Consider the following 14,599-nt stretch of genomic DNA (forward strand, 5'->3'; position numbering starts at 1 on the left):
TCCAAGGTCACACAGCTAATAAGTGGTCAAGGTAGGATTTGAACCCTGGTGATTCTGGCGTCAACGTCCATGCTCCCAGGTCCACTGACCCACTGCCGAGTGTGGCTGCGGCTTCATCATGGGGATGCCGTGGAGTAATGAGCACCAGGAGAGTATGGTTGCAGGGGATCCTTAGCTCTTAAAATCAGGAGGTCCGTTGTCCCAGGATTTAGCGGAGTGTTCAGCACGTGGGAGGCCCTCACTAAAAATGAATAAGATATAGAATTGCTTTCAGAATCCTTCTTTCCCTCTGTCTGCCTCTGCCTCTTTCCCTCTCTGTCTCTCCCTGTCTCTCTCCTCTTCAGTGTCCTTGGTGTTTGGAGCCAGACGCGTTTCCTCTGGGCTTCCGGACTGGGAGAGGCAGCCGTCAGGGGACGCTCTGATAACCACCACCGTCTGGGCTCCAGCTGGTTCGCCCCTTCAGCTGCTGCTCTGGTTTTCAGTGAAAGACTCCAGGCCAAGCCTCCTCTCTCTGTGGCCACGCCAAGCCTTTCTGGGCACTCTATTTGGATACAGTCTTTCTTTTTTCTTTTTCTTTCTTTTTTTTTTTTTTTTTTTGGTCGCTTCTGTCTGAAACTTTCCAAAATTACTCCCTCAGATTCACCCAAAATACTATTTCTTGTCCTGAAATAGCATCTTACACTCACACCAGCATTTTTTTCTTTTTCCTTTTCCTGGGCTGTACATTCAAAAAAAGAAAGAAAGAAAAAGCCACAATGTCATAAACTGGGAGAACATTCTTAGATATTGTCTGGGCCTCGCCCCTCATTTGTGGAGAAGCCTCTGGAGTCACAGACAGGGAACCTCCTTCGAGGTCACACTGAGACATCAGAGGGGGCAGCCCCCTCCAACACAGTGACCTGGACAATCAGTCCAGCCTAGTTTCTCCGGCTCAGGTCTGGTGAGGGGGCCAGCCCGAGGGAGGTCCTCAGGGCTGTGGCCCTTCTCCCCACTACGTGCCTCATCTCGTTCCCACCTGAAACATCGGGGTCCCCGGCTCAGAGTAAAGCATGGCCCCTCCAAAAGAGAGGTGGTCAGGGAAATAGAACGAGGTGGAACTGTTTTCCAATTAAAGCCTTCCAGGAGGCTTTCCTAAATCAGTGCTTTTTATCTGGTGGTTCAAATGTTGTTTCTAAGAGCCTCCCAGTGAGTAGTGTGGAAACAGCTCTCTGCTTTCAGCCACCCGAAAGCACAAAGAATTAAAGCTGCCACCTTCCTGGAGCTATTTTTATTGCTGAGGCTTTTCTGAGCCTAACATTTGACTCCGGGTTAGTCAGAAGAGGTGGAGAATGCCGCCTGCGGGCAAAGCTAGGGGAGAGGTGCGGCTCCACGGGGATGGGAGGGTGGGGGGAAGGAGGCCTGCGGGGCTGAGAACCAGGAGGCCGTGCAGCCCACAGACCGGGGGAGAGCCCCCCAGATGTAGTGGGCGGCTGCCTCCCACGCTGGGTCTCACTACTCTTCACTCCCAGTACTATGGCTCAGAGTACCAAACAGTGAGATGAGCTCAAACACAGGTAAGAAAACTGGGCCTGGGTGGCTCAGTGGGTTAAGCCTCTGCCTTCGGCTCAGGTCATGATCTCAGGGTCCTGGGATTGAGCCCCCCATCGGGCTCTCTGCTCAGTAGGGAGCCTGCTTCCTCCTCTCTGCCTGCCTCTCTTCCTACTTGTGATTTCTCTCTCTTTCTCTCTGTCAAATAAATAAATAAATAAATAAATAAATAAAATCTTTAAAATTAACAAACAAACGCTGTGTCCACACCAAAGTCAGACCCAAGCCCTTTGACCTCCCACCTGGGCCCTGCCATCCTCCACCGCTGGCTTGGTATCCTCTCTCGCCTGCTGGGGACCGTCAGGACTGACTCCAGGGGTGGGCCCGGGCTCTGAAAGAGTTTTGATACACTGGGAATCAGGTGGAGGGGCATTCATGGGATTGAAGTTTTCCATACCACCTTCTGTTCATTTTCCAAACTGGATCGTTGTTCTGTCTCACTAACCACACAACCTATACTTAGCTTCTGACAGAATAAGGAATATGCTTAAACTAGAGCACAGGAGCATAAGAAACAATTTTCTGTGATCGAGAGAGAGGCATCTAGACATGGGGACTTCTTCTCATACATCTGTTAGTTTGGGTGTGTTTCTCTGCAAGGCAGGGGAGAGACCAGTGCTGTCCGGGACATGCTAGTCCATCCGTGCAGGCTCCGAAGGAAATGGACACTGAGACCGTTCACATCCCAACACCTTCTGCTCCTCTTTCTTTCTGCTCTCATCGGAGGGCTTCCGAGCCATCCCTGTTCTTTGTTTCGCTCACGCCCCCAAACAGTCTCTTCAGTTTAATGAAGGAAAAACGCCAAATCAGTAATGATGTACAAAACCCCTTGCTACAACCCCCCTTTATAATAACAAAATCATTATTTTAATAATAAAAGATGATTATTATTTCTTTAAATCAGTTATTGCTGAAAGTTGTTGCTTCCTTGCACAATCGAATAACCCCAGGGAATTTGAAATAATTCTTCTACCCTGGACTTTGATATTTACCCATCAGTATTTTTTTTTTTTTTTTAACTCTCCAGATGATTCCAAAAGAACGCGTTGGGAGCCAGTGACCTGAGCCAGCGCTCTCCTAGACTTCAGTGTGTATATGAATCTCCTCGGGACCCCGGTAGAGACTCTGATTCAGGAGGTCTACCGTGGGCCTCCAGAGTTTGCAGTTCTACCAAGCTCCCAGGTGATGCTAATGATACCAGTCTGCAGACCACACCTGGAGAAGGTGAGGTCAAGGTGTACTAGTTGCCCCCAATGTCGAATGATTCGTGGGGGAATAGAAAATATTGAAGCTTCTCGGGCAAAGGAAGTCTTCCTTATGGCATAGAAAGGCAAGACGGTCTCCTTCAGTTGAGAAATTTCCCCCAGGTTGTTAAGAAACTATTTCTCAATTTCCTACCTTGATGGTTTATTGACGCCTCTGGACTTCCGTATTCTAGAATGTTCCAGACCAATGGTACCTGGTAGATGATGGGGGCCAGATATTCCCAGTCCTGGCTGATGATCAGAATTACCCAGGGGAACTTTCTAAAAATCCAGATTCCTGAGACCTTCCCGAACAGCTTCTCATTAAACATATTTTTCAATAGCCAATTTAAGTTCAGACAGATTTGGGAACCAATGACCTCGCTCACACCCAGCCCTACCTCCTGCTCCCTCACACATACACATTTTATGGAAGATGAAGCTGCCCCAGGCAAGGGCTTCTTTGTGACAATGTTGACACTTTGCTGTGCCGAGAAAAAAACAACACAAACCTAAGTGAGTGATAGACAGATCTTCTTAAGGGTCGCAGCCATTCTGGCTAATAAGTTCAGGCTGGGTGTCCGCCTTTGCTTTTCTAGACTGACAGGCCAATTTTATGAGATAATAAAGCCAACAGCCAGGTATATGGATAGCTAATAAAAAGAGGCAGCTTGGCCCAACAAGAGAAGGTGCAGATTTTGTGTTTCTCTAGACAAGCCATACCCACATGCAGAAGGAGTTTGATACCCCGTGTGGCTGGGCTGCCTACCTGTCCAGTGTAAACAGACACTGGCTCTGGTCATGGTGCACTCTCCTTATACAATTTTCCTGGTATCCCTATGAACCTATGACCCTTTCCTGGTATCCCTATGAGGCAAATATTTTTAAAGTCTCAGGACAAATCACAGCCAACCCTAACCTGTGAGTAGAAATGCTTCTCCTTGCCCCACTGGGGCTTTCCACAGCTCTCCAGCCGGATGTCTCGTGAGGATGCATGGGTTCTCTGTATCTATGTCACATCTGGCACAGCTCATGGAACATGTAAGGGAGACCCTGGCTACTGTCAGGGCTGTTTGAGACCCAACACCCAGACCTGGAGCCTGGATGCCCCCACCCTGCCCAAGATCTACCAGGAACACCGCCCCAGTAGCTCTGAGGTCATGCCATAATTGTTCATTCATGGGACTTTTCCTCACCAATAGACTTCGAGGGCTTGATTTTTCTTTTTTGGTTAAAAAATACTTATTCTGCGTAAATGCTCTACTTTAAGTTTAATCTGTATTTCATCACTTATCCATACATTTATTTTCTGAGCACATACAATGTATCCATAAACACCATCATCTATCTGTAGGTTTTCATGCCGTGATTCTGTTGAGTAGGTATGACTGTCTCTGTTTAACTATAAAGAGTCTGAAGTTCAGAGATTACGAGCCACTCTCTCAATGTCATACTTCTGGAAAGCCATTTAACTGAGGTTTGAACCCAGATCTCTTAGGCTCTGAAACTCCTTCCCTCAAATCTGATTGCCTAAAAACAATAGTCTTTCTCATTTTAGAGACTGAAGAAGGCAGCTAATTATAAGCTTATTTTACTAAAGATTTTTTTAATGCAAAGACATGGTAAAAAACCAAGGGGCATGTGGGTAGCTCAGTCGGTTAAGCATCTGCCTTCAGCTGAGGTCATGATTCCCGGGGTCCTGGGAGCAAGCTTCCTGCTCAGTGGGGAATCTACTTTTCCCTCTCCCTCTGCTTATGCCCCCTTCCCACTCCCACTGCTCTCTCTCTCTCTCTCAAATAAATAAATAAATAAATAAAATCTAAAAAAAAAATGGTAAAGTCGAAAGGCATACCACCAACTGAAAGTCATCCCAAGACGTAACATTTTAACATTCGTAATTTACTAGCACACCCATAAATTAGTCAGCTGAGGCTCGGGCATACTATTTTTTCTGAGAAGCCTTCACTGAGCCTTCAGTGTAAGTCCAATAGTGTTCCATTACTACATAGCTCCTTTATGCCCCTTCCTTGCACAGACACCACCGCCAGCTGCGTAACACACACTTGCCCGCACCATGCTGCTCCCCACCGGTTCATGGAGGGATGCACCTGCAGGACATGCCTTTGGGAAGTATTTATACCTCTAGGTTGTGGCCTCTTTCTTTAAAATGAACTTCTTATTGTTGAATTGTTCTAGGTTCCTAGAGCAGTTGCCAAGGAAGTACAACAAGTTCTCGCTCAGTTTCCCCTACTATTCACAACTACATTCCTATGGCTAATATCAATGTCAGGTACGTTGAAAAAGCGAGTACTTTTTCTCTTCCTGAGCAGTGTGGGTAACCACCGGTCATGTAGCCAGAAGACCTGAGTCTCGGCAGCCTTGGTGGAGTTGACCCTCTGAGACTCGGTTTTGTGAGGGCTCCCGCAGGATAACAGGTTGGCCTTACCAGCATTTCTTGGGAGAATTAAGAAGGACCATGTCTGTGAAAGCCCCCCGGGATGGTGCCTGGCACACTTTTTGACTGTGAACCTCTGTAATCCGCCTTGACACAGAAATTTCCATCAGGCCAAGTTTAAAGCATGCCGGGTTTCCTTTGTGTGTTCCTGGGCATGTCATACGCCCCGCACTACTGAGCCGTACTTGTGTTTACTTGATAGACTGTACATTTGTCTCCCTCCTCCTTCCTTCCCTCATGCTCTCCCAATAAATCCTGGTTGATGAATTCAGGCCAACAGCAGTGGCTCTCCACAGAGAAACTGTCTCCTCTTCCGGACTGCCTCCGTCAAAGTGGCTGGTCAACCCAGGTGGTCCTGGCCAGGCCGGGGGTTGACACGGGTGGACGGCCCGTGCATCCTGAATTCTCAAGCAGCCGAGAAACACTGAACCGGAAGAGAGTGCCAAGGTGGTACAGAGCTGAAGTGTTTCCAAATCTCTCCTGTTACTGGTGGGGAAGGAAGGAGGTAGGTGGGGTGGGGGAGGGGTGGGGACAGAAGGAGCAAAAACACACATAACTAGAAAATCGGGCTTTTGACATTTTCCTCTCCCTCCTGATTTATGGGATGTCCCCTGAGCTAGACGCCAAGCTGGCATGCATGTTTTCAGAAATGAATATGATAGTCAAACACTTCAGAATTAAAATGACGCTCTTGAGGTGCGTGCTTGGTGACTAAGGCTGCCCGCGTCTGCCCTCACACAGATGCCCTCTGAAAGAGGCGCCTCTTTTGGGCACATCTCACCTCGCCCACGACGTCCTGGAAGCCAGCAGACGCCTGAAGGGAACATGGCTTGGGGCTGTGCCTGTAGAATGAGACTTCTCTTTAAGGCGTTCTCTTGTTTATCCCAGTCCATTAAGAAGATTCCATCCAAAATGAGTAGTTGCTAGCCCTGTGAGAAACAACTGTCCGTATTCCTTAATTAGCACAAGAGAGCTTGAAATAAAATATTTACACACCGTTATTTCTTTCTTTGCTTGTTCCTTTTTTTTTTTTTTTTTTTTTTTTAGGAGACTGGGTTGTCCTTTAATGTCTGCTTTTCCTTGTGTGCTCGGTTTTTTAATTGGACCCCTCCCTGTGTTTTGGGTCTTTGGCTGCAAGGCCATGCGGGTGGAGGAAGTCTGGGGTGTCTCCCCAGCCAGGCAGAGCAGACAGCCAGAAGTAGTAGGAAAGAAACCTTTCTGAAATGGAAGAAACAAGACAGAGAACTGTATACTCCCACTGGCAGCTGCCTTTCAAGTAGGGTGTGAAAAGAACTGCTCTCAGCCGCCTTCAGAGGAAGGGAACAAAGAGCAAAAGGTTACACACCAGGATCTTGAAGAGAATTCTGGCTAATCCTAAAAATGATCATGTACGGAATGTTCTAGAAATCTAGGCAGGGTTTGGTTTGGCGGGGGGGGGGGGGGCATTAAATAGAGTTTGAAACAAGCCAAGGTTTATGGAGGTTTATCATACCAAGATGTTTCTATGGGCCACCTGTTGAAATGAGGGTTGGCCTCTACTCCATAATGAGGTATGGAAAATATAGCTGTTTCTTGGCACATCCAACTACCAGCACATGGGAAAGAGTTTTGAGCTTTGTCTGTGAGTTGTGAAACAGTGATTTTCATGCTTGTTTCTTCATTCCTACTGGGTGGATGCAAACTCTTGCAGACAGGCTCTCCTGTCTTTGCTAGGCTCTCTCCATCCCCTTTTAGCTTCTGTTTTTCCCTCTTTTTGCCCTTTCCCATCTGGAAGGTCCAGAGCTGTGCAGAGAAAGGTAAAAAGTAGGGGGAATGGTCAGGGGTCAAAGTTCAAAGCAGGACACAGAAGAAGAGAGTAAGAACAGCTTTGGGCTACGAGTTAAGCGAGCCAGCTTTAGTCTGCACTTAGGCACTAAAGGACAGCCATGATAATAATAGTAGTTTTAAATACTAATAGCACTTACCACATATTGAGCCTTTATTATTGCCAGGCAACGTTCGAAGTTCTTTAAATGCAACCAGGGCAAATGAAGGAGATGACACATTCGTGGTGCTCATTTTACAGGTGAGAACACTGAGGTCTAGATATGTCAAGGAGCCTCCCCACAGTCTCACAGCTGTCAGAGGCTGAACTGAGCACTGAGCTGTCAGACGCTTAAGGCTGGTGTCCCGACAAGGCATTGCCTCTCTCGTGCATGGGGGCGATTAACTTACATTCTCTCAGTCCCTGTAAAGTGAGTTTTACAGTTTTAGTGGCTGTTTTAAAAGCTCCTTCCAGTCTTTTCTCCAATTGAGGTTCCTGGCTGCTTCTTCCACTCACCCACCCTCACCACTTAGTCCCAGAATGCAGCAACATCAGCTACCTGAGGCTGCTGGGGACAAGCGGGAAGTGGACACTTAACTCCTGATATCGTCTCTTAACATCCCTCCCGGTGGCCCTGGAAGGGGAACCTTCAGCATGCCAAACAATATTCGGCTTCATCGGGTCCCACGCGAAAAACCTTGCTGGAGGTGTGGAGATCAGCGCTGGGCTTTAGCAGAACGCAGGAACCACACTAAGGGGCTTGAATCTCCGAGGCATTATGCTAAATAAAATAAACCAGACATAAAGAGAAGAGTGCTGTCTGATTCCACTCCCATGAGGTAAGTGGAAAAGTGAGAGTCATAAAGACAGAGGCTAGACGGTGGTTGCCAGGGAATGGGGTCAGGGGAATGGGGAGTCGGCGTTTAACAGGAACAGAGTTTCGGTCTCACAAGGTGAAAAAGTTCTGGAGATGGATGGCAGTGAGGGTTGCTCAAAAATGCAAATGCGCTTGATGCCACTGAACTGTGCTCGTAGAAATGGCTGAAATGGTAAGCATTACATTACGTCTATTTTACCACAATAAAAAAGAAAATGGGTCAGTCAATAAAAAAGAATCCTCTTGTTTGTTTATGACCATGCATAAGGTGCCCTTGTTTAAAAACTAAATACAGGGGTGTCTGGGTGGCTCAGTCGGTTAAGCCTCTGCCTTCAGCTCAGGTCATGATCTGAGGGTCCTGGGATCGAGTCCCGCATCGGGCTCCCTGCTTTCGCCTTCTCCTACTCCCCCTGCTTGTGTTCCCTCCCTTGCTGTGTCTCTCTCTGTCAAATAAATGAATAAAAATCTTAAAAAAAAAATATATGGAGACGTATACATATCAACTTACACTAACACGATTTTTACTGGCAGGGTTCTCTCCAGTCTTCTTTTTTGTATTCATCTACGCACCCAGCTTTCTCATGTATATATAGAAACGCAAATGCTTGAGTTCACACTATAGAAGCAGCTATTTCATTCATTATACTTTTTTTCACTTAATGTTATGTTAAGAGCATTTTCCAAGCAATTAAAATTTATTTCTAAACATAATTGTAATGGCCGCACACCAGCTCAGGCATGCTCTGGTTTATTTAGCCCTCCTTCTGCTTTTGGACATTTAGATTTTTCCAATTTTCTGCTTTGTAAATAACTTCCTAGCCGTCCTCCTAGTGCACTCATCTTTGCCTGCCTCTGATCATTTCCTCAGCCCAGCCTTCTAGAAACAGAGCCACGGGTCAAAGGACAAGTTAATATCCAAAAGGCTTTTTGCTAATTCTGTATGTGCGTGTTTGAACTAGCTTCAGAAGCCCTTTACCTGCCCTTTGTTCCTTTAGAGCCCTTGATTGTTAACTTCTTTCCACCTGTTGCTGGCTGAAGGGTCCTCGGATTCCTGCTCCCTGGAAACCTCCTTGAGAGAAGACTGTCTGAACTCTGATCACCCCTTAGTCCAAGCCTAGAGATCTGAGCAAAGGAGGTCTGCTGGGCAAACGGAACTCGACGGGGTCTGAGGTTTTGTTTGGGTAAATACAGCTGGTATCACACAAGAAGGTGTGAGGTAAGGGTACCCCTCAGTCCGCGGGCTGTGCGCTGAAGCGTTCGGCACACTTCCTGCTCTGTTCTGAGCAGGGAGAGTAAAACCTCGCTCATGGTGCACAGCTGATTAAACGTAGCCAGGACAACATGACCTTTGGGTGTCTCTGCATTGTGTCACTTACTCCTAAGTTACACACACACACAGCCCCACCCTCAAAGGGGAGATTGTCAACAACTGATCCCCAGGAGATCTTTGGTTTCAACTACTCTTCTTGGGGTTTTTCATCAGGGTGAGCTGACTCTTTCTCATAATGTCTCCCCAGCTTCCCCTATGAAACTCCTCTCCACCACTCAGATCTCACGCAAATGGAATCTCCACGTGGTGGCTTTTGTGACCCTCTCAAACTAGATCCACGTCCCACTGTGCTTTTCGTCATAGCGTTAGTCACAATTTGTTGTTATACTAAGTTGAGTAATCACTTGATTAATGTATCACTTAATGTTTTCATTCAACAAATATTTTTTGAAGTGCCTATGTGTGCCAGGAACTGTACAATTTTCTGGGATTGCAGGGACCAGCAAGAAGAGATTTGGTTCCTTTCCTTGTGGAGCTTAGAGTCCAGTGGGGGAAAAAACAAATAAAAGTCTGATTGCAGTTTTCAGGAAGTGTTCTAAAAAAGGGAACGAAGCAGGTGCAGTGACAAAGATTGGTGGAGGGCCCCAGACAGACAGAGCAATCACGAAGATGGGAAGAGTGAGAGAAGCGAATCATGGGAAGAGCCAAGAAGAAAAAAGGAAGCATCCGGGGGTCTGAGGAACTGACAGGCATGGAGGGAATTTTGTGTGTCAGGGGAGAGGGACAGGAGATGGGGGAACATAGACAGACAGGGCCAGAGTGCGCGGTTGGAGAGAGACACAAAACCAGGCCAAAACAGCTGAGAGGCCGAAACCTGTCCACTGTAGTTGACAAAACATGGTGGTCGGTGGTGACCTCAATGGCATTTTCTAGCCACAACCAGATTGCAGGGTTTGAAGAGGAAGCAGATGGTGCTGAATTAGAAACTATGTGTGTGAGAAGACAAGTTTAAGTTGTGCAAAGGAATAGAAAAATCATCAGGTGGGCCGAGGAAGTGATTGGGGTTGGTTTCCCTGATTTCCTTTCCCCTTTTTTTTTTTTTTTTTTTTGGATAAGAGATCGTAGAGCACATTTATTAGCTGTGGGGATGACTCAGCGGGGAGACAGAGAGAGACTCACAACGCTCAGTGAGGCAATAAGTGGTGAGCTAAGTCCTTGAGAAGATAGGATGGATGGCATCCAGCGCAGAGATGAATAGATAAGGCTTTTATAGGAAGAGAGCCACCTCATCAATTTTTTAACACTTTATTATGGAAATTTTCAAACATATAAAAGTGTAATGAAACCCCAGGTACTCATCACCCCTGCTTCAACACATGGCCAATTGCATTTCGTCTATAATCTCACCCAGTTTATCACCCCTTTCGTAGATTATTTTGAAACAAATCCAAGACACTAGAATTTTCCATCCATGACAACCTGAGTAGTAGTATGCCTACAAAGTAAGAGCTTTTTAAAAATCACAACAAAGCTATAACCACATTGAATAATTAGTAATTTCTTAATGTCATCAAATATCCAGGGGGGTGTTCAAATTTCTCTGACCATCTTTTATGTTTTTAATCTTCCATAACTGGCTTGCTCAAATCAAAACCAAAACAAAATGCACATGTAGAATTTGGTTGACATAGCTTTTACAGTCTCTTTTGATCTATCGGTTCTTCCTCCCTTTTCTTCCCTTAACATCTGTTAAGAAACCAGACCTTTTGTCTTACAGAATTTCTCACATTTGGAAATTTGCTGATGGCGTACCCAGGGTGTCACTTAACACCTTCTTTTCTCACTTGTAAATCCTCAAAAATATTAGTTTACCTCTTACATCTAAAGGCTTGTTCAGATTCGGGGTTAGTGGGGGTTTTGTGGGAGCAGGGAGAGGCAAGAGCCCCTTTTAGGTGGTTCTGGGTCCTTCCTCTGGCTTCACATCAGGATGCATTGTAATGGTAATACCTGGATCTCCTGCATCCCCTGATGTCCAGAGTAGTCAGTAGGTCTGGTGCTGATACCTGCTTCACTCTCTATAAAGCTCCTCAGCTGGTATTTGCTGATGGTTTTAGCGTTACAGATGGCCATGGCCTTGATCTGTTCTTTCATTAGCAATTACAAAATGATGCTATTCTAACTCTGTCGTTCTAGTATGGGTTGAATTATGACCTCCAAATTCATATGCTAAAATCCTAACGCCAGTATCTCAGAAAGGGACAGTATTTGGAAATTAGGTCATTGCAGCTGGAATTAGTTAAGAAGAGGTCATGCTGGAGTAGGGTGGGCCCCTTATCCACCACGACTGGGATCCTCGCAAGAAGGAAAATTTGGACCCAGAGACAGACAGACACACACACACACACACACACACACACACACACACACACACAGGAAGAATGCCATAGGAGGACTGGAATTATGTTGCCACAAGCCAAGGAACTGTCAAAAGCTGGGAGAGAGGCCTGGAAAAAATCCTTTGGAGGGAGCAGGGCCCTGCTGACACCTTGATCTTGGACTTCCAGCCTCTAGAACTGTGAGCCAATAAATTCTTGTTGTTGAATGTACTTTGTTACAGCAGCCTTAGGAAACCAACACACATTTCTTCTGCAGTTTCTGATGGGCATTCTTTTTTTTTTTTTTTTAAGATTTTATTTATTTATTTGTCAGAGAGAGAGTGAGTGAGAGCGAGCACAGGCAGACAGAGTGGAAGGAAGAGTCAGAGGGAGAAGCAGGCTCCCTGCCGAGCAAGGAGCCCGATGTGGGACTCGATCCCAGGACGCTGGGATCATGACCTGAGCCGAAGGCAGCTGTTTAACCAACTGAGCCACCCAGGCGTCCCTCTGATGGGCATTCTTAATGAGAGGGAGAGACTTTCCCTCATCAGGTATTTGGTTATTCTGAAGTACAATTCATGCAGGAATGCAGGATACATGTTTGGTTCTTTCCCACTACTCTTATTTCTTATTTTATTTTATTATTTCTTATTTTATTTTGTTTTATTATTTTATTTTTTAAGATTTATCTATTTGAGAAAGAGAGCACACATGCACGGGGGTTGGGGGAGGGACAAAGGGAGAGAATCTTTAATCAGATTCTCCACTGACCATGGAGCCCAAAGTGGGGTTCAATATCATGACCCACAAGATCATGATCCATGAGATCAGGACCTGAGCTGACACCAAGAGTCAGATCCTTAACCGACTGAACCACCCAGGAGCCCCTTTAAAATACTGAATGGTTTCCTAGTACCCTCCAAAGCTGACCAGTGAGATTTTAGAAATTTAGTATTATCATAAACTATAAATGTAAAGATAACTGATATATCTCAAACCGCTGAAGTCATTCATCTTTTTGACGATCAAACTGCCTCATCTTTGGCCAGATGTAGTCCCTCCCAGATGATTCCTGAGTCTTTTGGAATAATATCCAATTGTTTGATGGCTTTCTTGCTTTTTGGTGCAATATGATGTTCCATGTTCACCCTGCTCTAGACCACAAGCTGCCATTTCTCCAAGGGCCTCTGGGTCTTCTTAATGGGAAATGATATTTAGAAACTACAATCTGGTACTAGTGAAACTCATTGCTACCAGGTTGACTACTATTTCCAGACTTTTCCAGTGGATAGAGCTAAAAAAAAAAATTAAGAGAATATATATCACGACTTTATAATACTTAATTCTTTCACACTGAAAACCTTAGTTCTTTGTCATTAAATTTATTCTAATAAATTGTTTGGTTTCTCTTACTATGTGTGTCTGTATTACAGTTTTATTATATGGTTAAAATACAGAGTGGCCAGTGCACACACACATATATACTTCAGAATAACAATGTCAATATGATTATTAATATTAATATTGTTGAAACAGATTAAGATTTCTTTGTGCCTCTTCTAGTCCTTGGGAGATATATGTGTCTCTACTTAGGATGCACAATCTAATAACTAGGTTTTAAAGTCATCTGAAATAATGTTTCTCTATGTGTTTAATCTACTCAGTTTATATGCATTTATATCATTTTATTTTGCTTTCAACATTTTGGGGAGAGTACAGTTCTCTTTCTGATTAAATTTTATTTCATGAGACGTTCAGATGACTCCTAAGTCAAGTCTATAAAAGAAAGTCCATTCAGATAGTCTGGTTTATATTGTCTTCCCCATCATCTTGTTCCCTCCCTTCCACACATAGGTGACAAGTTTTATTAGTTTTTGGTATATCCTTTCATTAAATTTTAAAATAATAGTAATGTATACAATTTCCCCCTGTTCTAAGATGTAAGGTAGTGCACTAAATACACTACTTCTCCATTTTGCTTTTTTCACTTGACAATAAATCCTAAAAATCTCTTTATAGTAGGATGTAGCCTTATGGAGACCTCATTCCTTTTTGTGATGCAATGTTCTCCATTGTATGGATTCGACTTAGGCTGAGGTTTCTTCAACTTGTCCCCTAGTGAGGCACATTAGGGTTGTTTTCCAGCCTTTAGCTATTACAATAAGTACTGTAACGAATAGCTTTGTACATAAACCTCAGTGTATTTCTGCCAGCCTATCTTAGGGATATTTTCCTGAGTGGGATAGCTAGGTCAAAGGATAAAATACATACGTAATTTTGTTGAATATTACCAAGTTCCCCCTCATAGGAGCTGCTTTAGTCTGCATTCCTACCAGTACTGTATGAGAAGGCCTACTGTCCCACAGCCTCACCAACAAATTTCTGGATGTTTGCCACTACAACAGATGAAAATGGTATTTTTATTCCATTCTGATTTGCATTTCTTTCTTTTTTTTTTTTTTTTAATTTCACTAATTTTAAAGGGAGAAGACAGGTAGAAATGTGAACACAGATTTGCACATTTGGTGTTAAGTAGATGTCTGTCCCTCTAGGCTCTAAGCTCTGTGAGGGTAGGACAGTGGCTGTTTTGCTCACTCTTGTGTCTCTGGGGCTGGGCCCAAGGCCTGGCATAGAGGAGGCACTTGCCAGTGTATAAGGAAATGGATGAATGAATGAATGAATGAATAAAAGACAAAGACTGCCTTTTGGCCCATCTTATAACTGCACTAGGGTATAGCCAACACCTTACCTTCACTCCTTCCTTCTCCTCTCTCTAAGTTCACACCTACAATTAGGAGAGCCATTTGGAAGTCTCAATTAAATTGTGAGTCTCAAAAAAAAAAAAAATAGTCACAGAAAAGACTTGCCAATACCATGTCCACAAGGTTAATGTGTCCTGCCTGTGTAAGTTAGGGGTGGGGATGAGGGACAGCATGAAATGTTACTGCTGTTGACAGATACTGGGAAGACTAGCTTAGCCAGGTGAG

Source organism: Mustela nigripes, chromosome 15 (genome assembly GCF_022355385.1).
Source record: "Mustela nigripes isolate SB6536 chromosome 15, MUSNIG.SB6536, whole genome shotgun sequence".
Taxonomy (NCBI): domain Eukaryota; kingdom Metazoa; phylum Chordata; class Mammalia; order Carnivora; family Mustelidae; genus Mustela; species Mustela nigripes.